The sequence below is a fragment of the Bos indicus x Bos taurus genome, chromosome 13, assembly GCF_003369695.1.
Source record: "Bos indicus x Bos taurus breed Angus x Brahman F1 hybrid chromosome 13, Bos_hybrid_MaternalHap_v2.0, whole genome shotgun sequence".
NCBI lineage: Eukaryota > Metazoa > Chordata > Mammalia > Artiodactyla > Bovidae > Bos > Bos indicus x Bos taurus.
In genome coordinates, this window is record NC_040088.1 from 60,941,102 (window position 1) to 60,953,262 (window position 12,161).

At 38.5% G+C, this 12,161-nt stretch overlaps 1 protein-coding gene across 1 annotated transcript in view; it reads left to right on the forward strand.

Annotated features, from left to right (window-relative positions):
* Positions 1-12,161, forward strand: part of NEBL (nebulette) — a 379,950-nt gene that overhangs the window by 50,462 nt on the left and 317,327 nt on the right. The gene's annotated exons all lie outside the window — the stretch shown is intronic.

Here is a 12,161-nt window from a genome sequence, read left to right on the forward strand (position 1 = left end):
CACTGAGGCATCCATGCAGACTGATTCAGGCTCTGTGTTTTTTTATTTCTTTTGGCCTATTTATTTCTGATCAGTTTTTATTACTCTTTTCCAAACTCTATTCCCTATTTTGTTTGAAACTTTGGATCATGATATAGTTGGGTAGTGGTTCTGCTTGACCTAAAGAGTGATCCTAATGAACCTAACTCCTTGGAAGGAAAGTTATGACCAACCTATAGAGCATATTAAAAAGCAGAAATGTTACTTTGCCAACAAAGTTGTCTAGTCAAGGCTATGGTTTTTCCAGTGGTCATGTATGGATGTGAGAGTTGGACTATAAAGAAAGCTGAGCCCCAAAGAATTGATGTTTTTGAACTGTGGTGTTGGAGAAGACTCTTGAGAATCCCTTGGACTGCAAGGAGATCCAACCAGTCCATCCTAAAGGAGATCAGTCCTGGGTGTTCATTGGAAGGACTGATGCTGAAGCTGAAACTCCAGTACTTTGGCCACCTGATGCGAAGAGCTGACTCATTTGAAAAGACCCTGATGCTGGGAAAGATTGAAGGCAGGAGGAGAAGGGGACGGCAGAGGATGAGATGGCTGGATGGCATTACCGACTCGATGGACATGAGTTTGAGTGAACTCCAGGAGTTGGTGATGGACAGGGAGGCCTGGCGTGCTGCGGTTCATGGGGTCACAAAGAATCGGACACGACTGAGCGACTGAACTGAACTGAACTGAATGAACCTAAAGTGGCTATTTTTATTGCTATGAGGGTATCATGACTTCTCAAGAAGAAACTGCCTTTCTGTGGCACTGGTCTGATTACTCCAGGTCTACAAATGAAAGGCAAGATATTATTAGTTCCAATAGCTTTGGTATTAGATTTCTTTTTATCCCTATTAGTAACTCATAACTCCCTGGTCTTCCTTTTTTTACTCATTGTTGGGGATGTTTAGTTCAGTTCAGTCACTCAGTCATGTCCGACTCTTTGTGACCCCATGGACTGCAGCACACCAGGCCTCCCTGTCCATCACCAACTCCCAGAGCTTACTCAGACTCATGTCCATTGAATTGGTGATGCCATCCAGCCATCTCATCCTCTGTCATCCCCTTCTCCTCCTGCCCTCAATCTTTCCCAGCATCACAGTCTTTTCAAATAAGGCAGCTCTTCGCATGAGGTGGCCAAAGTATTGGAGTTTCAGCTTCAGCATCAGTCCTTCCAATGAACACTCAGGACTGATCTCCTTTAGAATGGACTGGTTGGATCTCCTTGCAGTCCAAGGGATTCTCAAGAATCTTCTCCAGCACCACAGTTCAAAAGCATCAATTCTTCGCTGCTCAGCTTTCTTTATAGTCCAACTCTCATATCCATATATGACTACTGGAAAAACCATAGCTTTGACTAGATGGACTTTTGTCAGCAAAGAAATGTCTCTGCTTTTTAATATGCTGTCTAGGTTGGTCATAGCTTTCCTTCCAAGGAGTAAATGTCTTTTAATTTCATGGCTGTAGTCACCATCTGCAGTGATTTTGGAGCCCCCCAAAATAAAGTCTCTCACTGTTTGCATTGTTAGTGATGCTACCTTTAATTATGAAGAATAGTAGAGCAGTAATAGGTATATAAAAATGCTAAAAGATTTACCCCCATCCTCCTTCATCTTCCGTTAAGATAGAATCTTCCCTGAGGAGTTAGGTTGTGAGTAGAATGAATATATGTTGGTCTAGCAAGCAATGTTATGATCTAAAGCATTTATCAAAGGTCCAAGTATAGAAAGTATTTTATGCAATTCTGTAGATATGAAGAAGCATTTGCATATATTGTCTGCCTTCTATAAGTAGAAAGTTGCATAAAATGGTGCCAGTGAGCGCACATGTGCACGCACACACACACACACACACACACACACACACACAAAGACACACACAGACACGTAAGTGTGGAAATTTCCCTTAAAGAATTTATTGGTATATTCCTGTAAAGGGGGAAAAAAAAAAGCTTAACTGAAATTTTTGTTGAATAACATAAGGAAACTTAAACCTAAATATTCAATTGATGGAGGCTGGCTATATATAAAATTATCAGAATTCAGAGAAAGGAGATAGTAGTGTATATGAATTGCAGATACCATATGGAAGGGAAGAAGAATTTGAATTATTTGTATAGTAGGGGAAGGGAGAAATTTAGGCAAGTGATGAGGATTTATGGGCCACAGGGAAGGCCAGGATAATTTGAACTGTGGCTTTATGGACATAAAAAATTTAGTGAACTTTTTACCAGTAGTTTTAGTATATGAATAAAGTTGATGATGGAGAACTTTATGAATATGAAGTTTTATCTATAGTTACAAAGAAAGTAGTAGTTATACTCAAAGAATGTTACTGCCTGTTTAAGTAGCTTAGACTGTTTCCTGAAGTCAAAAAACAGTTATCAAATTATAAGCATTTGTATTAGCAGCTACAATGGAGCACCCTAAAATGATTCAAGACATAAGTTTATCTTTGACCTTGCAGAAGATGGTTACAATACTGTAAGATCTACAAGAGGGATGTTCTGTCTCCCAAGAGCTGCATCTTAGCCTAGTACCTTGCACACAGTGAAGTTTTAGTAGTTTTCATTGAATGAATGAAGTAGTATAAAGACGTCCTTTGGTGTTGGCCTCAAAGAGGCATTATAACTGATACTCCAGCGTACCCTTAGAAGGTGGACTTCACTGTCTAAGAAGTATGTGTTGGTGAAGTCCCACTACTACTAGATTTTTCGTAAATAGTTTGGGGTGGTTATTAGAACCAGCCAAAATGATTTTACTGAGTATCTTCTATGACTCCAGTAACAGAAGGTATGTGAGACTTGATTCTTAACATTATAGAAGTTATGGATAAGAATAATCATTGGGGAGATTCATGTCAATGTATGGCAAAAACCGCCACAGTATTGTAAAGTAATTAGTCTCCAATTAAAATAAATAAATTAATTAAAAAATTAGAAAATCAAAAGATAATATATAAGGCAGAAATATTGGAGGGGAGAATAAAGAGGATATCTTTACTGCTGTTCTTTTCTTCTTTTCTCTTTTCCTTAGGAAATTGATCTGTGTCATATTTTTCACTGATGTTACTATCAATGACTCAATTTGAGTGACTCAATTTGATATCTGTTCTGGATTTCATAACTGGACACTGAGCATTTTTCCATCATCTCAAACCTCTTACTTCTAAACCTAACCAGATTAAGTTCCTTTTCCTTTTCTGTAATTCAGTTCAGTCACTCAGTTGTGTCCAACTCTTTGCGACCCCATGGAGTGCAGCATGCCAGGCCTCCCTATCCATCACCAGCTCCTGGAGCTTACTCAAAATCATGCCCATTGAGTTGGTGATGCCATCCAACCATCTCATCCTCTGTCATTCCCTTCTCCTCCTGCCTTCAATCTTTCCCAGCATCAAGGTCTTTTCAAATGAGTCAGTTCTTTGCATCAGGTGGCCAAAGTATTGGAGTTTTAGCTTCAGCATCAGTCCTTCTAGTGAATATTCAGGACTGATTTCCTTTAGGATAGACTGGTTGGATCTCCTTGCAGTCCAAGGGATTCTCAAAAGTCTTCTCCAACACCACAGTTCAAAAGCATTGATTCTTTGGGGCTCAGCTTTCTTTATAGTCCAACTCTCACATCCATACATGACCACTGGAAAAACCGTAGCTTTAACTAGATGGACCTTTGTCAGCAAAGAAATGTCTCTGCTTTTTAATATGCTGTCTAGGTTGGTCATAGCTTTTCTTCCAAGGAGTGTCTTAATTTCATGGCTGCAGTCACCATCTGCAGTGATTTTGGAGCCCCCCAAAATAAAGTCTGTCACTGTGTCCACTGTTTCTCCATCTATTTCCCATGAAGTGATGGGACCAGATGCCATGACTTTAGTTTTCTGAATGTTGAGTTTAAGCCAGCTTTTTCACTCTCCTCTTTCACTTTCATCAAGAGGCTCTTTAGTTCTTCTTTGCTTTCTGCCATAAGGGTGGTGTCATCTGCATGTCTGAGGTTATTGATATTTCTCCCAGCAATCTTGATTCCAGCTTGTGCTTCTTGCAGCCCAGCGTTTCTCATGATGTACTCTGCATATGTTAAATAAGCAGGGTGACAATATACAGCCTTGACATACTGCTTTTCCTATTTGGAACCAGTCTGTTGTTCCATGTCCAGTTCTAACTGTTGCTTCCTGACCTGTGTACAGATTTCTCAAGAGGCAGGTCAGGTGGTCTGGTATGCCCATCTCTTTCAGAATTTTCTGTAATAGCACTGTTCTAATCACCCAGGCTCAGGTCCTTAATTATTTCTGTATATACGTATTTCCTTATGTTTATCAGTTGCCATTGCCACTCTATTCTGGATTGTGACTAGATCAAGAGAATAGAAGGGATTTTTAACCAAGTGAGCCCATATATGCAGAGCAAGTGTGGTGGACAGAAGGAAATAAACTGATGTCCTTGGGACTCTGATGGAAGACATAGATGGGAGAGTTTTGACTTAATGGTACTGTGAAAGGTCTGTTTCAGGGAAAGAGGTACAGGGGGGAAAATGACTGCATTCTTTGGCCTGAAACTTATGTTACCTGTTAACTTGCTTAATATTGGTATATCAAATTTGGTGGTAAGAGTTTGTTTTAAATGTTTTGGAAAATCTTAGTATTGAAAGGAAGTCTATTATTAAACTTGCATTTTTCTACTACTGTGTTTTTCTGGCATACTGGTAGCTTTACATGCAAAACACATTGGTTCTTAACTCCATGGTCTCCAGACTGTCTTATGTGTAGCTGATGACTAGTGGAATGAACGTCATGTGTCCTGGGCTGTCTCTTGCTGGTGGTATTTAAACATAGATGGCATTGCTGTTTTAGGTACTGTAGACATGCTCCTGGCATTGGGTAGGAGATTGGACTAGGTCTCTGTGACCCCTTTTAAGATTAAGATTTTATCCTGTTATAGTGATTCATAACAATTATTCAGTAATTTATCCCTACTGTTATTTATTGGTAATAAGTGTACATTGATTTTGGCTTTCTCTTTTGCACCTTAGGAAGTATAAACACTCACAAATGACATCCAAGAGTGGCACCAGTGGCAGAGTGTTCATGATTACACTGTGAATATTGAATTAAACTACAATATTCTTTTGACTTTTTGACATGAAACTCGGTGGTAGGTGTTGAACCTTGGAAGTACCAGCTTTAGCATTTTCGTGGCATTAAAGTGGTCTGAGGGGATTCCCAGGTGGTGCAGTGGTAAAGAATCCACCTGCCAATGCAGGAGACCAAGAGATGTGGGTTCAGTCCCTGGGTTGGGAAAATCCCCTAGAGAAGGAAATGGCAACCCACTCTAGTATTCTTGCCTGGGAAATCCCATGACAGAGGAGCCTAGTGGGCTACAGTCCATAGGGTCGCAAAGGAGTCACACACAACTGAGCGACTAAGCATGCACACACACACACACACAATAGTCTGAAGACAATTAGCCTGATCAAGTTTATAAACTTACATTAAAGGCTCAGAGTATCTCTTCATAGGAGAGGTAGAAGAGGGTAGAAAGAAATACCTTTTCTTTCTTTGAACGAAAGCCATGCAAGACGGGGGATGAAAGGCTTTAATTTGGAGGTGCTTGATCTACACTGTAAAAAAAAAGTTTCAGAGCCAAGCACACTTTAGGAATGATCTCCTGTGTTTTTCAGCCGTGTCCAATTTTCTGTCTGATACTTTCATAGTTTCTCCCCCTGCTTCAGGGAGGAAGCTAGAGGTTATTGTATGAAGCTTGAAAAATGTAGTTCCTTTAGATCCTTTGCCAGTATTCCATCATCATCTTGAAACAAAAACATGGTAAACATCCACAGCTTACACAATGGGCGTATTCCCTTGAACCTGATCTACTGAAAAGAGTATCGCCATAGCACCGAATGCAGAGTTGCGTGTATCCAGCACTAGCGCCAGACCGCACTCGGGACGTGCCCGTCCTCTGGAGGGCTTGGTCTCCCCAGCAAGCACCTTCATTCTTGTCCTCACCCTCTCGTAGAGGTGGTCCTCGGTGGTTTTACAACCACAAAGTATTTTTGAAGGGTGCCTATTAATAAATGTAGAAGGAATCATGGAAGAGAAAATCCTCATTTTACAATCTTGGTAATTAAAAAGTGATTCAGGCAAGAATGATCAGTGGATGATAAAGTCAGCAAGTGAAAGATTGTTGAAGAACAGAATATTCTCAAAGGGTTGCCCTTTGGACTATTTGATTACAAAGGGAAAAAGGCACCTTTAGGATGGAGAATGCTCCATACTCAGGGTGTGATCAAATTTAAGCAATCTAACATCACCAAAAGAGGAACAAATGGCTGTCATGTGCCCGCTGATTTGATAGCCATGCCTGTCATTAGGTAGCATTCTTGCCTCAGATGTATAGCCTGCATCTAATCATGAGGAAACAATTCAAAAGTGAGGGCTTGTTTTCGTAAGAAATGCCAGTTGTTAAAGACCAAAAAAGCCGGGGAAGCTATTTTTGATTAAGGAGACTAAAGAGATATGGCATCTAAATGCAGTGTAGATCAGGGAAACAGCTATTAAGAACATTTATTGGGTCATTTGGGGAAATTTGAAAATGGATTGCATATTTGAAATAACATTGTATGAATGTTACATTTCCTGAGTGCAATAATTTTGTGTATGTCAGAGAACATCTTTGTTCTTAGGAGATTCATATTAAAGTATTTGCTATTTAATTGTCATGATAAAAATATATATGATAATTTTTATTATATAATTTATATAACAATAACTCAAATATAATGCATTATTTTAATATATTATATGTATTTGCTTTATGTATTATACACATTTTATATATTACACATATTTGTGTGCATGTGTAAAGCAAATATGGCAAAATGTTGACAATTGGTGAGTCTAAAAAGAAGGCATATTCACTGCATTATTTTTGAAATCATTCTGAGATTTGAAATTTTTCAAACTAAAAAGTTGGGGAAAGAAGAATTTTTATTTTAGGGATGAGGTAATGGAGAAAAATGTTGAGCTGTTAAACTCATGTTCTGAGAAAATGACGTTTTATTACTGTTGAACAAAGCAAAGATAGGTGATACAGTCCATTGAAAATAAGTATTTGCAAACATAAACTGTTGAGTGAACTTGACTCAGTCTGGAATTAAGTATATTTAGTGTGGATAAAGGCTTACAGTTGGACGTCTTAGTCTTTCTCTTTTGTTTTCACAATATTGACTTTCTCTTGTGAGTGCTTAGCTCACAGGATTATTGTAAGAATTAATGAGATAATGTATGTGAAAGTGCTTTGTAAGCTGTGAAAATAATGTCTCCAAGTTTCTTTGTGTTTGGGGTATTATAACTTGTGCTAAATTAGAACACACAGTGTTGTATCATTATAGAGAATATGCATTTGTAGGAAGACAGATTGGGTCAGTGACTTTATTAAGACTCATTCCACAACATATGTATTTAGAAAAGTGAAGCTGCCCCATGTAGATGAGATTAGCATAGTGCTACCTTATGGCTTGTCTAGAAACGCTGTCTAAATACGTATAACAAATAATAACTTTTTCAATAATGAGACAGAACTTCACTTACTTTTTATGCTCATTTAACCAGTTGCACTTATGGAAAAATCTTTCCCCAGAGATTGGAAAAGAGCAAACAAGAGCGTTCACATAAGTTAATAGAACATTAGAGAAGAACTCACAGTTGCTGCTGTGCTATTATCTTGTGATAATTTCAATTTAGGTTTTTAAGTATGCTTTCAGAATTTTATTGTTACAGTAAATATAAAACTGAGTCAGTGTATATGGAGTACTTGGAATGAAAATGGAAAATGAACGTTTTGCTCCTTCAGAGGAAGACAGGCCAGGATGTCTCTAAAATGGTGGTGTTTTGACCCTGACTGAAATAAACCTATGTAGAAAGAAAGATGACAAGAAGGGAATTAGAGGGGAACAAATATAACCCGGTAGCTCCGAATGTGCTTGTCAGTTACTGAACTTGACGAGATCCTTCAGCCAGTGTAGACAGTTCAGGTGTACCACGTGGTGGGTGCGGGCTCCACTGGTGATTAGCCAGAGTGATGCTCGGTTGCTGCCTTTGTTGTTTGGCATATGAGGTGATTATGATGATGAATATTTTAAATGACAACAATCACTGGGTAATTACTGTCTACTTGGAGCAATGTTAAATGCTTTATTTGTGTTTTCTTGCTTAAATCTCACAACATCTCTATAAGATAGGTATATACTTCTAATATTCTTATTTTACAGATAAGCAAAGTGGACCCAGAGATGTTAAATAACTTGTGTAAGGTCACACAGAGAGCAGTGACAAAGTTGCTACTTGATCCCAGGTTGTCTGATTCCAAACCCTGTTTCATAACCACCATCCTGTACTTAACTAACTCTCTAAAGTTGATGTTGGAGAGTCAGATTAAGGAGATGTGGAGACTTTTTAGAGATAAGACATGTTTTCAGTGATGATAGATTAAAAGGGACTGGAATAACTCTCAAAACTTAATAGACTAAAAATAACTAAGGAAAATATATCATACAACAGTTTTCAGACATTAGACAAGTAGCACAAAACAGTCATCTTTCAGAGAAGGGAAACAAGATTGCTATAGCTTCCTGTCTGGATTATGTATTTTCAAGTATATAACAGAGTCCAGCTATTTACCTTCAGTTGAGAAAACAGTTCAGAGTCTGAAGAGGCTATGACTGCTAGAATTCACAGGCTAAAGGTCCTGGATGAGAGAAACTATAAAAAGTCAGCTCCAGAGATTTGCAGAGTTTTCAGTGAATGGAAAATTGTTTAAGGCCAGGGCAGGACATGGAGAGAATCAGATAGACTCATTCCTGGAGCTCGGTAGTTTATATTTCACCACCCAGAATGTAAAGGATCTTCCCTTGTGGCTCAGTGGTAAAGAGTCTGTCTACAATGCAGGAGACACGGGTTTGACCACTGGGTCAGGAAGATCCCCCGGAGAAGGAAATGCCAACCCACTCCAATATTCTTGTCTGGAAAATTCCATTGACAGAGGAGCCTGGAGGGCTACAGTCCATGGGATTGCAAGGGTCGGACACATCTTAGTGACTAAACTACCAGAGTGTAAAGGCCTCCTAACATCCAGGGTATTGGTTGGAAGTTCTCAAAAGACCATTGCCTTGGTTGTGTGGCAAAATTAGCCCTTAGACTGGCCTTGCTTAACAAAGCTTAAAAGTAAGCCATGGAAGGATTAAGTTGTTTCCAAGTAAATTTATTGCATCCAGCACAAAGCCCCAGGTATTTAAAGGAATATAAAACAACTCCAAAATGTGGAATTCACATTGTCTGGCAACCAATCAGAAGCTACCAACTTTCAAAGAAGCATGAAAAAATGACCCATAATGAGGAGACAAGCAATCTATAGAAAAAAGTCCAGAAATTGCACCCAGGAGCAGCAAAGTGTATTCTTTTCAAGTGCACATACTAAGATAGACCATATTTTGGCCATAAAACAAATCTCAATCAATGTGAAAGGATTTAAGTCATATAAAACATGTTTCGGATCACAGTGGGGTTAAATTAGAAATCAATAACAGAAAGAGAGATCTGCAAGGAGGTCAAACCAGTCCATCCTAAAGGAAATCAACCCTGAATATTCATTGGAAGGACTGATGCTGAAGCTCTAATACTTTGGCCACCTGATGGGAAGACCTGACTCACTGGAAAAGACCCTGATGCTGGGAAAGATTGAGGGCAGGAGAAGGGGGGCAGAAGATGAGATGGTTAGATAGCGTCACTGAGTCAATGGACAGGAATCTGAGCAAACTGGGAGACAGTGAAGGACAGGGGAGCCTGGCATGTTGCAGTTCATGGGGTCTCAAAGAGTCAGACATGACTTAGCGACTGAACAACAGAAAGATATCTGGAAAACCTCCAATATTTGGAAACTATGTAACATACCTCCAAAAAACTACTGATTAAGAGGAGATCACAAATGAAATTAGAAAATATCTTTAATTGAATGAAAATTAAAACAATGTGTTACAATTTGTGAGTAAAAAATAAAGCAGTGCTTAAGGGGAAATTTATAGCATTAAATGCATATATTAGGTAAGTAGAAAGTTTCAGAATCAATGACCTGAGGTTAAACCATAAGAAACTAGAAAAAAAAAGAGCAAATTAAAGCCATAGCAAGCAGAAGGAAAGAAATAAAATATAATAAAATATGAGTAGAAATAAATGAAATATAAAAAAATAGCAAAATACAATGAAAGCAAAAACTTACTTTCTGAAAAGAAAATTGATGAATCTCTAACTACAAAAACTCAAAAAGAGGCAAATTGAATAACCGTATTTCTATTAAAAAGATATTTTTATTTAAAAATGTTCCCACAAAGAAAGCTCCAGACCCAGTTGCTTTCACTGATAAATTCCAGCAAACAATTGAGGGGGAAAAAAATCAATTCTACACAAACTTTTTCAGAGAATAGTAGAGACCATGAGGCCAGCATTATCCTAACTCTAAAACTAGATAGAGAAGCTATAAGAAATGAAAATTACAGACTAATTGGTGCTCATGGTAAAAAACTCACCTGCTAATACAGGAGACATAAGAGACATGGATTCAATCCCTGGGTTGGGAAGATCCCCTAGGGGAGGACATGGCAACCCACTGCAGTATTCTTGCCTCGAGAATCCCAAGGACAGAAGAGCCTGGCAGGCTTCAGTCCATAGTGTCACATGGAGTCGGTCACAACTGAAGTGACTTAGCAAGCACACACACATCCTTCATAAACATGATGTAAAAGTTCTTAACAAACTTACCAATTCAAGAATATATGAAAAAGATAATACATTATGTCCAGATAGGGTTTATCCCAGTAATTGTGGGTTGTTTCTAAGTTAAAAAATTGTAAATGTTATTCATACCAGCAGAATAAAAAAATAAAACCATCAGATCAGATCAGTTGCTCAATCGTGTCCGACTCTTTGCGACCCCATGAATCGCAGCACGCCAGGCCTCCCTGTCCATCACCAACTCCCAGAGTTCACTGAGACTCACGTCCATTGAGTCAGTGATGCCATCCAGCCATCTCATCCTCTGTCATCCCCTTCTCCTCCTGCTCCCAATCCCTCCCAGCATCAGAGTCTTTTCCAATGAGTCAACTCTTCACATGAGGTGGCCAAAGTACCTTAATAGATGTAGAAAAAGCATTTAACCATGTCAACATCCCGTCCTGATAAAAGCTCAGCAATCTAGGTATAGAAGGGAGTGCCATCTTGATATAGGGCATCTATGAGGTTCTCTGAAGGAGGAAATGGCAGCCCACTCTGGTTTTCTTCCATGGACAGAGGAGCCTGGTGAGCTACAGTCCGGGGGTCACAAAGAGTTGGACATGACTGAGCTACTGAGCGTGCACACACACACACACACACACACACACACACACGACATATGTAAAGCTAATGTCTTTTTTGATGGTGAAAGACTGAAAGCTTTTCCCCTAGATGAGAAGCAAGGCAAAGATATCTTTTTTTCATAACCTCTATTCAACATAGTACTAAAAGTTCTTGTCAAGGCAGTAAGGCAAGATATAAAAATAAAAAGCACATAGGTTTAAAAAGAAGGATCAACTGCCTTTACTTTACAGACAATATGGCTTATCTATGTAGATAATCCAAAGGAATCTAAAAAAAGAAAAGCTACTAGAGCTAATAAGGAAGTTTGATAAGATTGAATGGTATTTTAAGATCAACATACAAAAATTATTTGTGTTTCTCTGTAACGGTAATGAGCAATTGGAATAATGCCATTTACAATAACAGAAAAAATATGAAGTACTTTGGGATAAATTTAACAAAGATGCATAAAAATAAGACCGCTACACTGAAACCTAGAAAATGTTGCTGAGAAAAATTCATTAAGGCTTAATAAATGGGTAGATATACCATGCTCATGGATTGGAAGGCTCAATATTATTTTGTTAGTTCTCCCCAAATTGATCTGTATATTCAATATTTTCTCAGTTGAAATCCCAGTAGGCTTTTTATTTTGTAATAGACCTGCTGATTTAAGAACATAACTTAAAAAAAGAAGAACTAAATTGGGACACATACGATCTGATATTAAGACTTATTATAAAACTACAGTGATCAAG